At 39.3% G+C, this 15,926-nt stretch overlaps 1 long non-coding RNA gene across 2 annotated transcripts in view; it reads right to left on the minus strand.

Moving 5' to 3' along the window:
• The window catches only part of LOC120364961 (uncharacterized), a 75,911-nt gene that overhangs the window by 30,653 nt on the left and 29,332 nt on the right, over positions 1 to 15,926 (minus strand). The gene's annotated exons all lie outside the window — the stretch shown is intronic.

Consider the following 15,926-nt stretch of genomic DNA (forward strand, 5'->3'; position numbering starts at 1 on the left):
GTTAGAGCTTGGCATTTGCCTTATTTAAACAGGGTTTGAACAGTTGGCTACCTGTGATGTGCTAAATCTCTGTGACTGATGCAAGAGTAGGGAACACATACAGTTTACACATTCAGTTAGTTACAGTTCACTATGTTTGGAGACACCTTTAGGCTGAACCTACGGTCACATAATGAGTTCTTCCTGCTTGCTACACTGCTTGCTACACAGATAAAAACCAGTTCCCTGAGATCATGGCATTGCAGTGAAGACAGAGTTTAATTGACACAAGGCCAGGCATGTGGGAGAACTGGAGTTATCATTCAAATTAGTCTGTCTGAGAACTCAGACGCTAGGGTTTTTATGGACAATCTGGTGGGTGAGGGATAGGGAATGGGTGCTGCTGATTGGTTGGGGATGAACTCATAGAGGTGTAAGAAACAGTCCTCATGCTGAGTCCACTCTGGGTGGGGACCACAATTCTGGTTGAGTTGTGAGTCACGGGTTCAGGCAGAGTCAGTCTGCATAACGTCCCAAAAAAACAATATTAGGTTTTACAATAATAATGATTTTTTAATAGCAGCAATCGGGGAAATGACAAATCTTGTAACCTTACTGCTCAGGGGTCTGGCCACATGACCCCTGAGCAATAAGAGATTATAGAAACTTTGCCTACATTGTAGCAGAAGTCAGGATCCTCCCATAATCCTAATCTTGTGGCTTTTCATTAGTTTTACAAAGGCGGTTTCGGTCTTGGATCAAGGAGAGGATCACTTTTAGAGAAGGCCTATTATCATCCTCACTTCAAAGTTTAACTATAAACTAAATTCCTCCTAAGGTTAGCTTGGACTTCATCCAGCAATAAGAAAAGACCACTTAGAAGTCAGAAGCAAGATAGAGTCAGCCATGTCAGACTTCTTTCACTGCTATAATCTTTGCAAAGGTGGTTTCAAAACAGTAAAATATGCCTTAAAATAGGCAACTTTAGGCTAGATTTAAGGCAAGGATTGCCAATAAACACTAGATGCAGAAAGAAAAGAGGATTTTGTCCTAGTATCTTTAGGAAGAGCATGGCCCAGCAGATACATTGACTAGAGATTTCTAGCCTCCATCCTAGCCAACATAGAAAAACTCCATCTCTTCTAAAAATACAAAAATGAGCCGGGCATGGTGGTGCCCACCTGTAGTCCCAGATACTCAGGAGGCTGAAGCAAAAGAATTGCTTGAATCTGGGAGGTGGAGATTGCAATAAGCCAAGATTACTCCACTGCACTCCAGCCTGGGCAATAGAGTGAGACTCTGTCTAAAACAAACAAACAACAACAACAGCAAACACCTAACATGCTAATTAAGGTGAATATTGACGTTTTGTTTTAATTTGCTTTTCTTGAGTGCCAGTGACATGAAGTTCTTAAGCCCTTAAGTCCTCTGAACAGCAGCTCCTCTTTCTAGTTTTCTGTTCGCACCCTTAGCATTTTCACCATTGTTGTCTTTGTGTTTTCTCATTGATATGTGTGAGACCTTTTCTACAAAAGGTTTAATTCAAGGCTACATTTCCTACAGTGTAGTAAGGTAGACTCTGTATGGTAGTCTTTTGCAAACTTTTCATATTTTGTTTTTTATTTAAGCGCAGATAAAAAAAAAAAAAGACATGGATATATTTTAAAGAAATTTGAAAGAAAGTTTCCCCAAAACTAGAATTGCTCATTTCACTTGCATGGCATTATAATATTGGAATGCATAATTGCAAAAATGCTGCTTTTAGTAAAACTAAAAAAGAGAGATTCCTGTGGAATATATATTTTTTCATACACTATACTTGCATATGAATTTTATCTCTTCAAAGAAAAAGCCATGCTTTTCTGGTGCTTCTATTCTGCATGTATGGAGGAGGCAGAAAAGAAAAAGAGACTTCAAAATTAGTGAGTTAGCGTAAGCACTGAATTTAAACTGAGACAATTTTTGGAATGAACTCTAAACTTAATAAAAATAAATATGTATTTAAAAATGGATAGTACATGATATGCACTTTGAAGCCATGTACTTTAAAAAGTTGGCATTTAATGTTTTAAGTATAGAAATCATGTTTATAGTTTTTCTGATTACTTGCATTAAGCTAGAACTGATTCCAACTACTTATACATTAAACTAAACTTCTTAAAACGTATGTTTGTAAATATCATTGGGCTTCATAGATGTGTATACACTGTCTTCCTAATCACATATGAAACCCAAAGTCATGGGCCATACTTACCTACTTCATTTGAATAGAAAACTCTCAACTTTTGGATGGATTCTGTTTCAAGAGTTATTTGTAAGCTGTTCACAAATGTGAGATAAATTAGCCATAACTTAAAGATAAGGCAAAAATGTCACTGAATGTGCTTTCATTGTCATACTAATCAGCTTGTGTGAGAGCATTTAAAGGTTGTAACTTTTGTTGAATTTACTCTTTTTTTTTTTTTTTTTTTTTGAGTCAGAGAGTTGGAGTCTCACTCTGTTGCCCAGGCTGGAGGGCAGTAGCATGAGCTCAGCTCACTGCAGCTTCCACCTCCTGTGTTCAAGGGATTCTCATGCCTCAGCCTCAGGAGTAGCTGGGACTACAAGTGTGTTCCACCATGCCTAGGATTTTTTTCTATTTTTTCAGTAGAGATGTGGTTTCACCATGTTTTCCAGGGGAGACTTGAACTCCTGACCTCAAGCAATCCCTCTGCCTCAGCCTTCCAAAGTGTTGGGATCACAGGTATGAGCCAGTGCATCTGGTCAGATTTACTGTTTAAGTTAACAGGAGCTCAGACTCTGAAAAGTGAGATGTTGCTTTCTCAAAGACTGTTAGATTGTAAGTTATTTTTGTCTGGTAGAGAAATAAATGTTATCTTTCTAGTGAAAGAGATAGAGCTCAAAGGTTGTGGTTTATTGCCCTGAAGGATATTAATCAGTATTTTAAACATATGATTTAGCAATCTTTTTTCAGCATTCTTTCTTTCATTGATTTATATATACCAGTCTCTCCTTTCTTCCTTTGAACCAGCTTTACTATTCTTCCGGTTTCCTCATTAAGCAGGTAAATATCTTTGATATATGCTTAGTAATATTTGTATGAGAGTCTTGTTTTTGATTTTGGAAATGCATACTTTCACAAAATGAGAACCTAGACATAATGGATACTGTGGTTAAGCCCGAACCATGTCTGCCCCAAGTGAATTTCCTCCCAGATGCATCTGGTATAACACACAATGACATTTAAAAAAAAATTAGACTGTTACGATGACAGTAATTTAAAAAAATATATTGAGAATTTCATTTTAATAAACTTTTTTTTCTGTCTTTGGGGATAGGGTCTTGCTCTGTCACCAGGCTGGAATGCAGTGGCGCAATCACAGCTCACTGCAGCCTTGACCTCCTGGGCTCAAGTGATCTTCTCACCTCAGGCTCCCACGTAGCTGGGACAAAGCCGTGCAACATATGCCTGGCTTGCTTATTCATTTATTTATTATTTTCTGGTAGAGGTAAGAGCTCCCTATGTTGCCCAGGCTGATCTCAGTCTCCTGGGTTCCTCCCACTTCTATCTCCCAAAATGCTGGGATTACAGATGTGAACCACTGAAATTGCCTTTGCAAAATTGATTAAGACAGTGAAAGAGATCTAACTTAATTTACTCTGTCTTGCTTCTAACCTCCAAGCTGTCTTTGTTCATTACTGGGCATACGCTAAACTAACTTTGGGAGAAACTTTGTTTATAATTTAGAACAAAGACAGTAACAGCACTTTCCTAAAGCAGACCTTCTTACTTGGGGACTAGATTGCCTTGGTAGGACTAATAACATTAGTTACACAATTAGAAGTTATGGTTGGCTGGGTGCGGTGGCTCAAGCCTGTAATCCCAGCACTTTGGGAGGCCGAGGCGGGTGGATCACGAGGTCAAGAGATCGAGACCATCCTGGTCAACATGGTGAAACCCCGTCTCTACTAAAAACACAAAAAATTAGCTGGGCATGGTGGCACATGCCTGTAGTCCCAGCTACTCAGGAGGCTGAGGCAGGAGAATTGCCTGAATCCAGGAGGCGGAGGTTGTGGTGAGCCGAGATCGCGCCATTGCACTCCAGCCTAGGTAACAAGAGCGAAACTCTGTCTCAAAAAAAAAAAGAAGTTATGGTTTAAGAGTCATGCAGCTGGAGGCTACAAGATTCTAACCCTCCCTAAACTGCTCCTGAGATCAGTCCTTGAGATATTTTGCAGACCCGGCACTTGATGGATCAGGTGGCACTACCCAGATCGAGTAACTGGACCATCTGATCTTGTGGAACTGACACAATACAAGAACACAGCTTCCACGCCCTATTATTTCATCCCTGACCAATCGGCATTCCTGGTTCACTGGCTTTCTCCCATCCACCTAGCTGTCCTTAAAAACTGCTCTGTGAATGCTCAGAAAGACTGATTTGGGTAATAATAAAACTCTGGCATCCCGCACAGCTGGCTTTGCATAAATTACTTTTTCTCTATTGCAATTCCTGTCTTGATGAATTGGCTCTGTCTAAGCAGCAGGCAAGGTGAAACCCTTGCATGGTTACACCACTGTGCCCAGCTTAATGGGTTTTTTGATGACAGATTTGATTAGAGGATGAAAATAAAGTAGTGTCAACTGGAGCTTGACAAGGTTCACAAATTTGGAAAAGAGAACTTTATTTCTCATAAAGGGCTGCAGTCTGCAGGGTGGCCATTCTGATAGGCTGGGAAGCATAGCCTCTGGCCAGAAGCGGGAAACCGCACTTCACAGGAGGAGCAAAAAGGATTGGAATTTTTGCTGAGCAGGGTGGCTGAATAGCCATATTTATTAAACTCTGGGAGGAGCCATTTACTAAACTCTGGGAGGAGCAATGAATATTTATGAAAGGCAAACATGCACATGTCCAGTTGAGCTTCCTGTCCAGTCATGAGTAGTATATACAGAAAATGGCAGCTGATGTCAAAAGGTGAATCACAGAACACAAACTCACTGTGCAGTCACCATACACTGGCTAGAACCTCTCTCTGGTCAGTGGTCTCCTGTCGCTAGAGGAGGTTGGTGGATTGTTTTGTTGAAATCTCAAAAGGGAAAGGTACCATCAGGTGGTTGGTTGAAAAAAGCCATGCAGTGGGTCTTTTGAGAGAACCAGTTTCTGTTTAGACCTATGGAAGAAAGCCGACTGGCAGTTAGTGAGGGAGCAGGGCTGTTCTGTCCTTTGCATCATGGCCAGGAACACACTGAAAGTTTCCCCAGTGTTCCCTTAGCCAAGAGGGAGTCTGCTCAGTCAGTGAGTGTGTGGTGGGGAAAGAGCTTAGGATTTTATTTTTATTTCTCAGTAGCATTTATGGTTATTTATTCTGATGGAACTTTTTAAACATGCTCAATACTTTTAGACATTTGATCCCATTGGTTCTTCATTGTTCACTCTTATCTCAGAGCTTCTGGTGTTTGTTCCTTGATACAGGTTTATTTTCACATCAATGAAATATTATTTTATTATTTTCAGTCACAAGCGGGGTTATTGGGCATAAATATTAACTCAGCATTATGAGGCCAGGGGATCTTATTAACACATCTGCTTTACAAATGAGGAAACTGAAGTATGATAAGCTAAGCAACTCACTCACAGACATGAAACTAGTCATTAAGAAGCAGAATATACACCCAGGCAGGTTGAGGCCAGAGTCCACCTACTTATACTCTCACAAGCAGACCTGACTCTCAATGCTGGCTTTGGAAATGGAATTCCATTATCCCAGGTCACCAGGAGGGAAAATTGAGGTCTAGGAGGCTTCAAGCAATTTGCTCAAGGTTAACTAGTTCATTAGAAGTGACTAGGATTATTCTGTTTCACAATAAAAAAAGAGAAGCAAAAGAGGAAGGCTAGGATACCAAGAGGGCGTGAGATCTTTTTGTGATAATTGAACAAAAGCTGGAAGTGAGTAAATTTAAGGGAGAGGAAATTACTAAAGTGAGTTTACATGTTTAACAGTTGCCTCAGGTAGAATTGACTGAAATGTGCATCAATAAAGGTAGAAGAAGCTGGGTGCAGTGGATCACACCTGTAATCTTTGCACTTTGAGAAGTTGAGGTGGGAAGATCACTTGGGCCCAGAAGTTCAAGACCAGCCTGGGAAACAGGAAGACCTTGTCTCTACAAAAAATTTTAAAAATTAGCCAGGTGTGGTGGCCTGCACCTGTAGCTGCAGCTACTTGAGAGCGGAGCTGGGAGGATGGCTTGAGCTTGGAAGGTCAAGTCTACAGTGAGCAATGATTGTACCAATGCACTACAGCCTGGAAGACAGAAAAAGACCTTGTGTTAAAACATAAATAAAATAAAATAAATAAATAAAAACGAAGGTAGAAGAAAAGGTTGAATGCAATGATAAGGCAGAAGGGAACGAACAATGCTGTGGAAACACCTTTCTTTAAGGCGTTCCCTGTGGTGAGGAATATTGTGCAGCAGTGCTATTCCATCACAGCAGAGGTATTGTGTTGAGACCCTACAGAACAAAGACTAGGGGAAGGTCAGCAGTGCAAAAGATACTCAGAAAGCCAGGTTTCAGGTCTTGAAGGCATCTTCACAGTCATCTATGTCTTTTCATAACTATATTGCTACAGTAAAGCACAGTTTTCATGAATGCTGTTGCTGATAATAAAACTGTAACTTACATAAAATAGGTCATTTTAAAACTACTTATTGCACAAAACATTTTACTTTATAAGCCTTTAGTAGGCCTTTATTAAAGTGTATGGTCCACAAAGCCCATAATTGCAGATTGGTAGCTAGAAGAGTGCAGAGATTTCCAACTCATGAAAATGAGTTTAGGGCATGACAACTAACAATTTGTTTACATTTACTTTTCCTGGTTGCTGTCTTAAAATAAATGAGTTCATTTTATATCTTTATTCTTAGGAAAGGCATGCTGAAGTATTTAGGAGTCAACTGTAATATTTTCAACCAGTTTCAAAAAGGTAAATATACGTGTGTTTGTGTGTGTGTGTGTGTGTGTGTGTGTGTGTGTGTGTGTGTTTGTGCATAGAGAGAGAGAGAGAGAGAGAGACTCCAAATGTGATAAAATATCAATTCTTAGGCCGGGCACGGTGGCTCAAGCCTGTTATCCCAGCACTTTGGGAGGCCGAGGCGGGTGGATCATGAGGTCAAGAGATCGAGACCATCCTGGTCAACATGGTGAAACCCTGTCTCTACTAAAAATACAAAAAATCAGCTGGGCATGGTGGCGCGTGCCTGTAATCCCAGCTACTCAGGAGGCTGAGGCAGGAGAATTGCGTGAACCCAGGAGGCAGAGGTTGCGGTGAGCCGAGATCTCGCCATTGCACTCCAGCCTGGGTAACAAAAGCGAAACTCCATCTCAAAAAAAAAAAAAAATCAGTTCTTGAATCTAGGTGAATGATTATGTATTCATTGTACCACCTTCAATGTTTTCGTAAGCTTGAATTTTTAATACAAATGGAAAAAGATGAAACAATGTTATAAACCAAAAATAAAGTTCTAAGCCCCACAACCAGTTGATGGACCCCCGCCACTCTTGGCCAATGGCATTACAAAGCAAACCTGAAAATCCAGTTCAGGCCATGATGGGAAGGGGTGAGGATGAGACATGCCTCATTATATCCTGCTGTCTTTGGAATCTAAGCACAACCAACCAGCATTAACATTAAAATAGAGACCTTAAGACTGACAAGGCAGACTTTTTGTAGCAGTAAGACATCAAGTATAGCATCACATGACAGATAGCAGGCCCTAAAAGAAAGTGAAATATTTTACCCCAAAATATGTTTCTTGGACATAACTGGAAATGGCCTTGCAAAGCTGTCTCTCATGGGGAAAGTCTTCATTCTGTAGAGAATTCCCCTTCCTTTCCAGGACTTTCTTCTCACCCAGGAGAGACTTAACTAAGAGTCTGGCATCTTCTTAGGTCTAATAAGAGCTCTCAAGCCTGCTACTTGGAGGCTTTATCTGCATGATAAAGCCTTGGTTTCCACAACCCCTTATCTTAACCCAGACATTTCTTTCTACTGATCCCAGGTTTTCAGGTAATAACTCCTTCAACCAACCCATTGCCAACCAGAAAGTCTTTGAATCCACCTTAGACCTGGAAGTCCCACACCCCACCTTCCAATTGTCCTGCCTTTCTGGACCAAACGAATGTACATCTTACATGTCTCCCTGAAATGTATAAAACCAAGCTGTAGCCCAACCACCTGGGCACATGTTCTCAGGATCTCCTGGGGCTGGGTCATGGGTCACAGATTACTCACATTTGGCTCAAAATAAATCTCATCTAATATTTTACAGAGTTTGACTCTTTTCATTTATGGTGCAATAAGTAGAAAAGATTCTTTCAGATTCTGGATTATATTTTATATCAAAAATTGTAGTCTTGAGTGATATTATTTTAAATCAATGATTATTCCATAATTTTTTTTTTTTTTGAGATGGAGTTTCACTCTTGTTACCCAGGCTGGAGTGCAATGGCGCGATCTCGGCTCACCACAACGTCCGCCTCCTGGGTTCAGGCAATTCTTCTGTCTCAGCTTCCTGAGTAGCTGGGATTACAGGCACGCACCACCATGCCCAGCTAACTTTTTGTATTTTTAGTAGAGACGGGGTTTCACCATGTTGACCAGGATGGTCTCGATCTCTTGACCTCGTGATCCACCCGCCTCGGCCTCCCAAAGTGCTGGGATTACAGGCTTGAGCCACCGCGCCTGGCCAATTTTATCTTATTTTTAAACATTTTCTCATTTTAAAATTATTTTTGATAATAGCTACTATTTATTTAATATTTATTAGGAATTTTATACATATTATCACTAAATCTCACAACAGTTCTGAAAGGTACATATTATTATCTCAATTTTTCAGATAAGAAAACATATTTATTTGTCCTTGGTCACATGCAACTTAACTGTTACTGCCATGATTTATGCCTAAGTGTGTTGGAATACAAACTGAACTCTTCTGATTACCTCACCTGCTCCTCATGCTAAGAAACTTCATTTGTAGATAGGTGGGCAGATGGTCCTTTGGAGGTGAGCCCTTTAGGCCAGTTAAAATCTATTAAAACTTACTATTTTATGCCAAATGACAAGGAAAACTACTTCTTGCTGCTTTTATCTGTATCGTAAATCCTTAACCACAAAGTTATCAAAATCTGAAACCCTTTTCAATATTTTCTAATGAAGGTTCCATGCCTTAGTTAATTGGATTAATTATCATAAGAGGTAATATACTAACTACGTGTTTAATAGTACTGTTTCAACATATATTGACATTTGGCTGTTTCTTCATGTTCCTAAAATTTTCGACTTTCAGACATGCATATTGTTATCATTAAGTGGTACTTGCTTCCCATAAGGCAAAGCATTAATCATTCATTCAACAAATATTTACTGAGCACTTATTAAGTTCTTAGCACACCATGTGTTCATTTTATGGAAAATCCTGTTGCCATCTAAACTACATTTTGTTCCTGTTAAAGATAATAACATTACACAATTTTCTTCCCCTTCATGATTTTGAAGTTTTCTGACAATAGAAAAGCTTTTATAGGATAGTTATCTGCTGGACTATTTTTTAACATATTTACTCATAAGCTCCAAATTAGACAATAATGTTTATGTGCACAGTTCAAGAAAATTCACAGAGTTTTTCAGAGATATTGATAAAGCCCCAGGATATTTTCAAATAAAGGATCCTGTAATCCAAGCATTTTGGGAGGCTGAGGAGAGTGTATCACTTGAGCCCAGGAGTTCAAGACTTGCTTAGACAACATGGGAAAACCCTGTTTCTACAAAAAATACAGAAATTAGCCAGGCATGGTGGCATTCACCTGTAGTACCAGCTAGTCAAGAGGCCGAGGTGGAAGAATCACTTGAGCCAGGGGAGGTGAAAGCTGCGGTGGTCTGTGTTCGTGCCACTGCACTGTCATCTACTAGCCTGGGTGACAGAGTGAGGACGTGTCTCAAACAATAATAAGCAAACAAATAAGTAAGGATCTTCTTCACTTTGGGATGACTTCAGTAGAAGAGGACAAATGAGATGATTCCTTGGAATCACCTCTAACACTGTGTGTTTAGATATTTGATGTGTAATAGTAAGTGCAGATAGTCTTGTTTTATTTTTACATTATTGGGGAAAAGTGTATTTGCTTGGAATTTTGCTCATTAAGCTTGGCTATATGACTGCATTCGAGAAAAAGAAGCTTACTTTACCTTGGTACCTAGCTTATCAAGGGATAATTTTCTTAAGCTCTATTTGGTGACGTGAGATGCTGCCAAGATTGTCTTTACCATCAGCCCAGGGGCATTTGAGCCCATTTATCTTCAGATCCTTCTCCCCACTGCAAAGTTAGATTCAATTATTGAATGTGCCTCAACCTGTGTTTGCATTTACTTAAGTTTATTTATTTTTGCTTCTTTAGAGTTTGAATCATAAACACTGCTTTATAAGTAGTATGAATCTTCTTCCCTCCCTCCATTTCATCCATCCCAGGAGGATTCAGAGAGCATTTTTAGAGGTGAATCTGTAAAGGGGAATTAAAGGCAAGCATTGATTCTAGGAAAGATGGAGCAACAACAGCTTTTGATTTTTGGGCTTCAGTGGCTTTGCCAACATAAGAAGAATCTCAGAAATCAAGCAAAAATTAAGAAATGGGTTATTTCTCTTGAGGCACATCATTGGCCACATTTCCAAGCTCTTTCTTCATTTTTAGTTATGAAACTTATCCTTTTCAATGACCTGGTGGCTTAAATCTCAAGGCACCCTTAATTAGGGTTAAAATTTTCGGCTGAGAAATCAAGTTACATCAAGATACTGTTTTTTTTTTTTTCACAGATGTTAGTCTTTTAAATAAATAGTTATGTTGAGAAGGCAAAGGATCGCATATAGGTGACTTTAAGAATCAAAAGGATCCTTTGATATGCTTCTAGTTAAAACATGTTGGCCATTTTCTACTTGATACATTGATTTACTATTGAGGTCATCACTAATCATTAAAAGCAAACAAATGGATGGGTCACTTCTGATCAAATATTGGAGAATTCGTTGGTATCTAGGTTGCACAATTTTAGAAAGTCCAGGAAAATGTCTCTGGCTCTCATTATTCCCCAGATCTGACAGCAGTAATATAGACATTTGATTCTTTGATTTGGGACTTTTACTCTTCAGGAATGATCAATAGAAATCCAAACACTGAGGATGTGATAAGGGATATGGCTATTGCTCTTTTAACCTTAGAATAAGTTACTTCATCTGTTTTCTGAAGGTAGTACTGTCAAATGAGAATGAATGGAACAAGAATGAAAGGGATTATATAGTAATCATCACTTACCAGCCATAGTGCCATATGAAGCCTCTGAACAGAGTTGGGATAGATGGTTGGATAGAGATAGAAAAGCCTACTCTCAGCTTTGCTGTTGTCAGCAGGGCATCCTTGGGAAAGTCACCTCTCTTCTCTGGGTCTCAATTTACTAATTTTTTAAAAACGTAGTAGATTAGAATGATCTCTCAGTTCCTGTATAGTAATGTGAACCCCAAAGATGTGAAGCAGATCTCAGTTAATTTAGAAAGTTTATTTTGCCAGGGTTGAGAACGTGCACCCATGACACAGCATCAGGAGGTCCTGACAAAATGTACCTAAGGTGGTCAGAGCACAGTTTGGTTTTATACATTTTAGGGAGACATAAGACATCAATCAACATATGTAAAATGAACACTGATTTGGTCCAGAAAGGTGGGACAGCTTGAAGCAAAGATGAGACAACTCAAAGCAGAGAGGGGGCTTCAGGGTACTGGTAGGTGAGAGACAAATCATTTCATTCTTTTGAGATTCTGATTAGCCTTTCCAAAGGAGGCAATCAGATATACATTTATCTCAGTAAGCAGAGGGATGACTTTGATTAGAATGGGAGACAGGTTTGCCCTAAGCAGTTCTCAGCTTGAATTTTCCCTTTAGCTTAGTAATTTTGGAGGCCCAAGATATTTTTCTTTCACATTTCCCCCATTTCTTTCTAAAAATCTTTTGGAGAAAGTATTTTAGAATAAAATCAGTCTCTGGTTTCAAGGTTTGTCTGATCTCTCATGGCAAGGATTGTTTATTCCTAGACAGGTAGGTCCTGAGTTATTAGGAAAGCTTGTTTTTAGAAGGTTGTGTTTCCTGGATGAGCCATTTTTAATATTTTTGTTGGGCATTTTCCTGCAAGACCACTGCACGTCACAGGGGGTCAACTCCCCAGACACTCCCATGAGGCCCCCCATCACCCATGGGTGCCTTTCAGGTGGGAGGAGCAAATGCCCTTTCTCTTCAGCAGAGAAAACTTAGTCTCTCATTTACTTATGAAAACAGCAGTTCAGTTTCTCATGTAAATGCACGTAGACAAATAGAATTGAGATTATTTTGGAAGAAAAAGCAATAGGAAAAACCCTTTAGAATGTGTTTCCAAACTAGAATTAGGATCCTTAAACAAACAACTTCCTAGGAGAAAAAAGAAAAAAAAAAAAAAGACAGCCAAGACCTCATCTTGTAAACTGCACTCAGCCACCTGTAAATTTGTAGCTCTCATTCACCATTATACATATTTGCATAAATTTGTTTAAATTTGCATATTTGTCAAGGTCACATCCTCTCAGAGTGCAAGGTTATCTCTGGTATTCCCAAATCCATAGAAGTCATGTCATACAATACAGGAAAACAGAGCTTTACACCAAAGAAGAATCTGCCCATGGCTTTTGAAACTCCACAAAGAAAACAGAACACCCCCAAAGGAGTGAGTGTCACCTTTGTTTTGAATTATTTAAAGGGGTTCAAGTCATTAGATGCCTTCTCTAGATTTTTTTGGTATTGCAGGAAGCAAACATAAAAACCAAGTGCATGATTTTTTTTTCTTTTGCAGCTGGAAGGAATTTTGACCAGATTAGAGAACTTTGTTAACTGTAATTCTGAATTCTCACTCACATTTGAACAAGTCAGGAAGAGTTGGTCAAATCCAATGGGAGAAAGACCAGAACAAACCACAAAACACCACCAGCAACAAAACCTCAACAATATGATCACTGAGAGCTCTAATAGTAAAGAGAAATTGAGACCAGCTTGTTGTTAAACTTTAGCCAAGACAAAATCCCAATTCAGCTGCTGTCTGAGGGATAGGTCTCAGGCTGAAGACTGCTTTCTACCATCCTAGAAGCAGAAAAAACTCAAACTCATCTTCCCTACTGGGAGTGAGCTCAAACTCCATAAAGGAGTTTGCCTTCCATTGTCATTGTCATGGAAACCAGAAATCTTGTCTTCCTGGTTGGAAACAAGTAAAACTCCAAAAACTAAAAAGGTATTGTACAGCAAAATTAGATTTCAACCAAATATGGGGAGATAAGGGATTCTCTGGAGGGTCTTGCCCCAGATTTCAGCAATTGTCCTATTGTTTTGAGCCATAAAGTTAGCTCATGTTGGTACTAAGCACTGATAGATTTGTCAAATGGAAACCCTGAAAATCTGAGACAAGTCTCAGTTAATTTAGAAAGTTTATTTTGCCAAGGTTGAGAACACGTGACTGTGACACAGCCTCTGGAAGTCCTGACAACATGTGCTGAAGATAGTGAGAGCACAGCTTGGTTTTATACATTTTAGGGAGACATGAGACATCAATTAACATATGTAAAATGAACATTGATTTGGTCTAGAAAGGTGTGACAACTTGAAGCAAAAGTGGGACAACTCAAAGTCAGGAGAGGGCTTCAGGACACAGGGGTAGGTGCCAAACAGTTGCATTCTTTTGAGTTTCTGATTAGCTTTTCCAAAGGAAGCAGTGAGATATGCATTTATCTCAGTGAGCAGAGGGATGACTTTAAATAGAATGGGAGGCAGGTTTGCCCTAAACAGTTCTCAGCTTGAATTTTCTTTTTAGCTTAGTGATTTGGGGGGCCCAAGATATTTTCCTTTCATAGTAATAATGTTCCATCAGTCTGTCCCTTCCTATTCTAAAACTTTGTGATCTGGTGAAGAAGTTTACATGTGTCCTATCTTCATCTGACGTCATATTATAATCTTTGATTTTACTTTAATTTGTCTGTTCAGACTAAAAAGTCATGAGTATTTGCTCCTATAGAAGCCACTTTATCTCCTATGCTACTTTAGTATTCTTCTTTGATCCTATCCATATTCATTAAGTCATCTTTAAGGTTTCCTGACTCGGAACTTCTTCTGACTGCCTTAGAGATAAGGTGGACACTAAAGAAGCTAGGCTAAACAATCTGTTTCACAATTTCCTTTCTTCCTGAAAAATGACTGGTGTTTTATCGACTCTTTTGACCGGATAATACACTATACTGATGTTTTGAAGGACTAACTATGCTCCTGTGTTTGTTAGGGGATACGTTACAGTCTCTGTCTTACTAGTAGAGTATGGATTATTTTTCCCTCAGTAGATTTGGTAGCTTTTTTCCCAGTTGAACCTTATTTGTTAATTTAAGTTCTGGCTGCATTGCCCAACCCGAAAATACTTTTCTGTTCTTCCTACCTCTTGGGCACCACCAAACTCTGAAGTACAATATAAAACAGGATGAACAGAACTCAGTGCCTCCCTCAAAGTAAATCATGCTTTTCATCTTTCTTCCTACTTCATGCTCAGGAACATAAATCTCAGTAGGTTCTCTAGAAGGCCTATCCCCCAGTGTAAGCTCTAGGGCTTAACCATTGATGTATACAAGCTTAGTAAATGGAGCCTGTGTTTCTGTGACCAGATTGGGGATGCTGTCTAAATGACACTGGCCCCAGTACATCAGACTCATGAGTCATAGATGACCTATTCTTATGCTGAATGTGCCACTGTCCTCAAGGTAAAAGCTATCCCGCTAGACAGTAGGAGAGAGAAGACCTATAGCCAATGTGCTTTCACCCCTGTTAGGCTGTTGTTGATGCCACTCAGATGTTTTTTCTATCTTTACCCAAACATTCTGTCATCATATTTTCGTAACTATTTCTTTTATTTCTTATTCAACATAATTCTGTAAGGTCAGTAGAAAGATAAGATTCAGTTCTGTAATCTACATTATATCCTTAAATATAATTTGTTGTTTTAAAGTAAATGGAACATGAATTTAGTGACAGTGGGAAAGAAGAAATGCTCAAATCAGTTGGCCCATATTTAGGAAAACTAATTTGGCCGAGCAGCTACATTGGTCATGAGACCTTCGTTAATTGAATAAACATTTATTTAGTCCATAATATGTTCAAATCACTTTTCTATTTGAACAGGCCATCTTGGTACCTCATTCTTTCAGAGGCTTACAAGCTACCAGAAAGGAAAAACAGTAAACTAGTAAATCTAATTACATGTAAGAATGAAGTGAGCTCTAAGAATTCAAGATGTACAAAAACTGAATTTTGATGGAAGCAATAACAATAAGAAATGTATATTGCCAGGCACTTTTTATATATTCACTTTTATCTTCATAACAACCTAATATTAGTTTGCTGGGGTTGCTGTAACAAAACACCACAAATTGGGTAGCTTAAAGAACAGAAATTTATTTTATCATAGTCTTGGATGCTGAAAGTCAAAGAAAAAGATGCCGGCAGGTTAGTCATCTTCTGAGCCTCTCTCCTTTCCTTGCCAGTGGCTACCTTCTCACTGTGTCCTCACATGGTTTTTCCTCTATACATGCATCATCTGGTGTCTCTCTCTCTCTCTCTCTCTCTCTCTCTCTCTCTCTCTCCATATACACCTCTCTGTGTGTGTGTGTGTGTGTGTGTGTGTGTGTGTGTGTGTAAGCATGCATAGGTTTATAAGAGCCTATGAGAGAGAAAGAGAGGAAGAAGAAGAAAGAAGAAAGAAGAAGAAGGGCTGGGCGCGGTGGCTCAGGCCTGTAATCCCAGCACTTTGGGAGGCCGAGGCGGGTGGATCACGAAGTCGAGAGA

The sequence above is a fragment of the Saimiri boliviensis genome, chromosome 7 (assembly GCF_048565385.1).
Source record: "Saimiri boliviensis isolate mSaiBol1 chromosome 7, mSaiBol1.pri, whole genome shotgun sequence".
In the NCBI taxonomy this organism is placed as follows: domain Eukaryota; kingdom Metazoa; phylum Chordata; class Mammalia; order Primates; family Cebidae; genus Saimiri; species Saimiri boliviensis.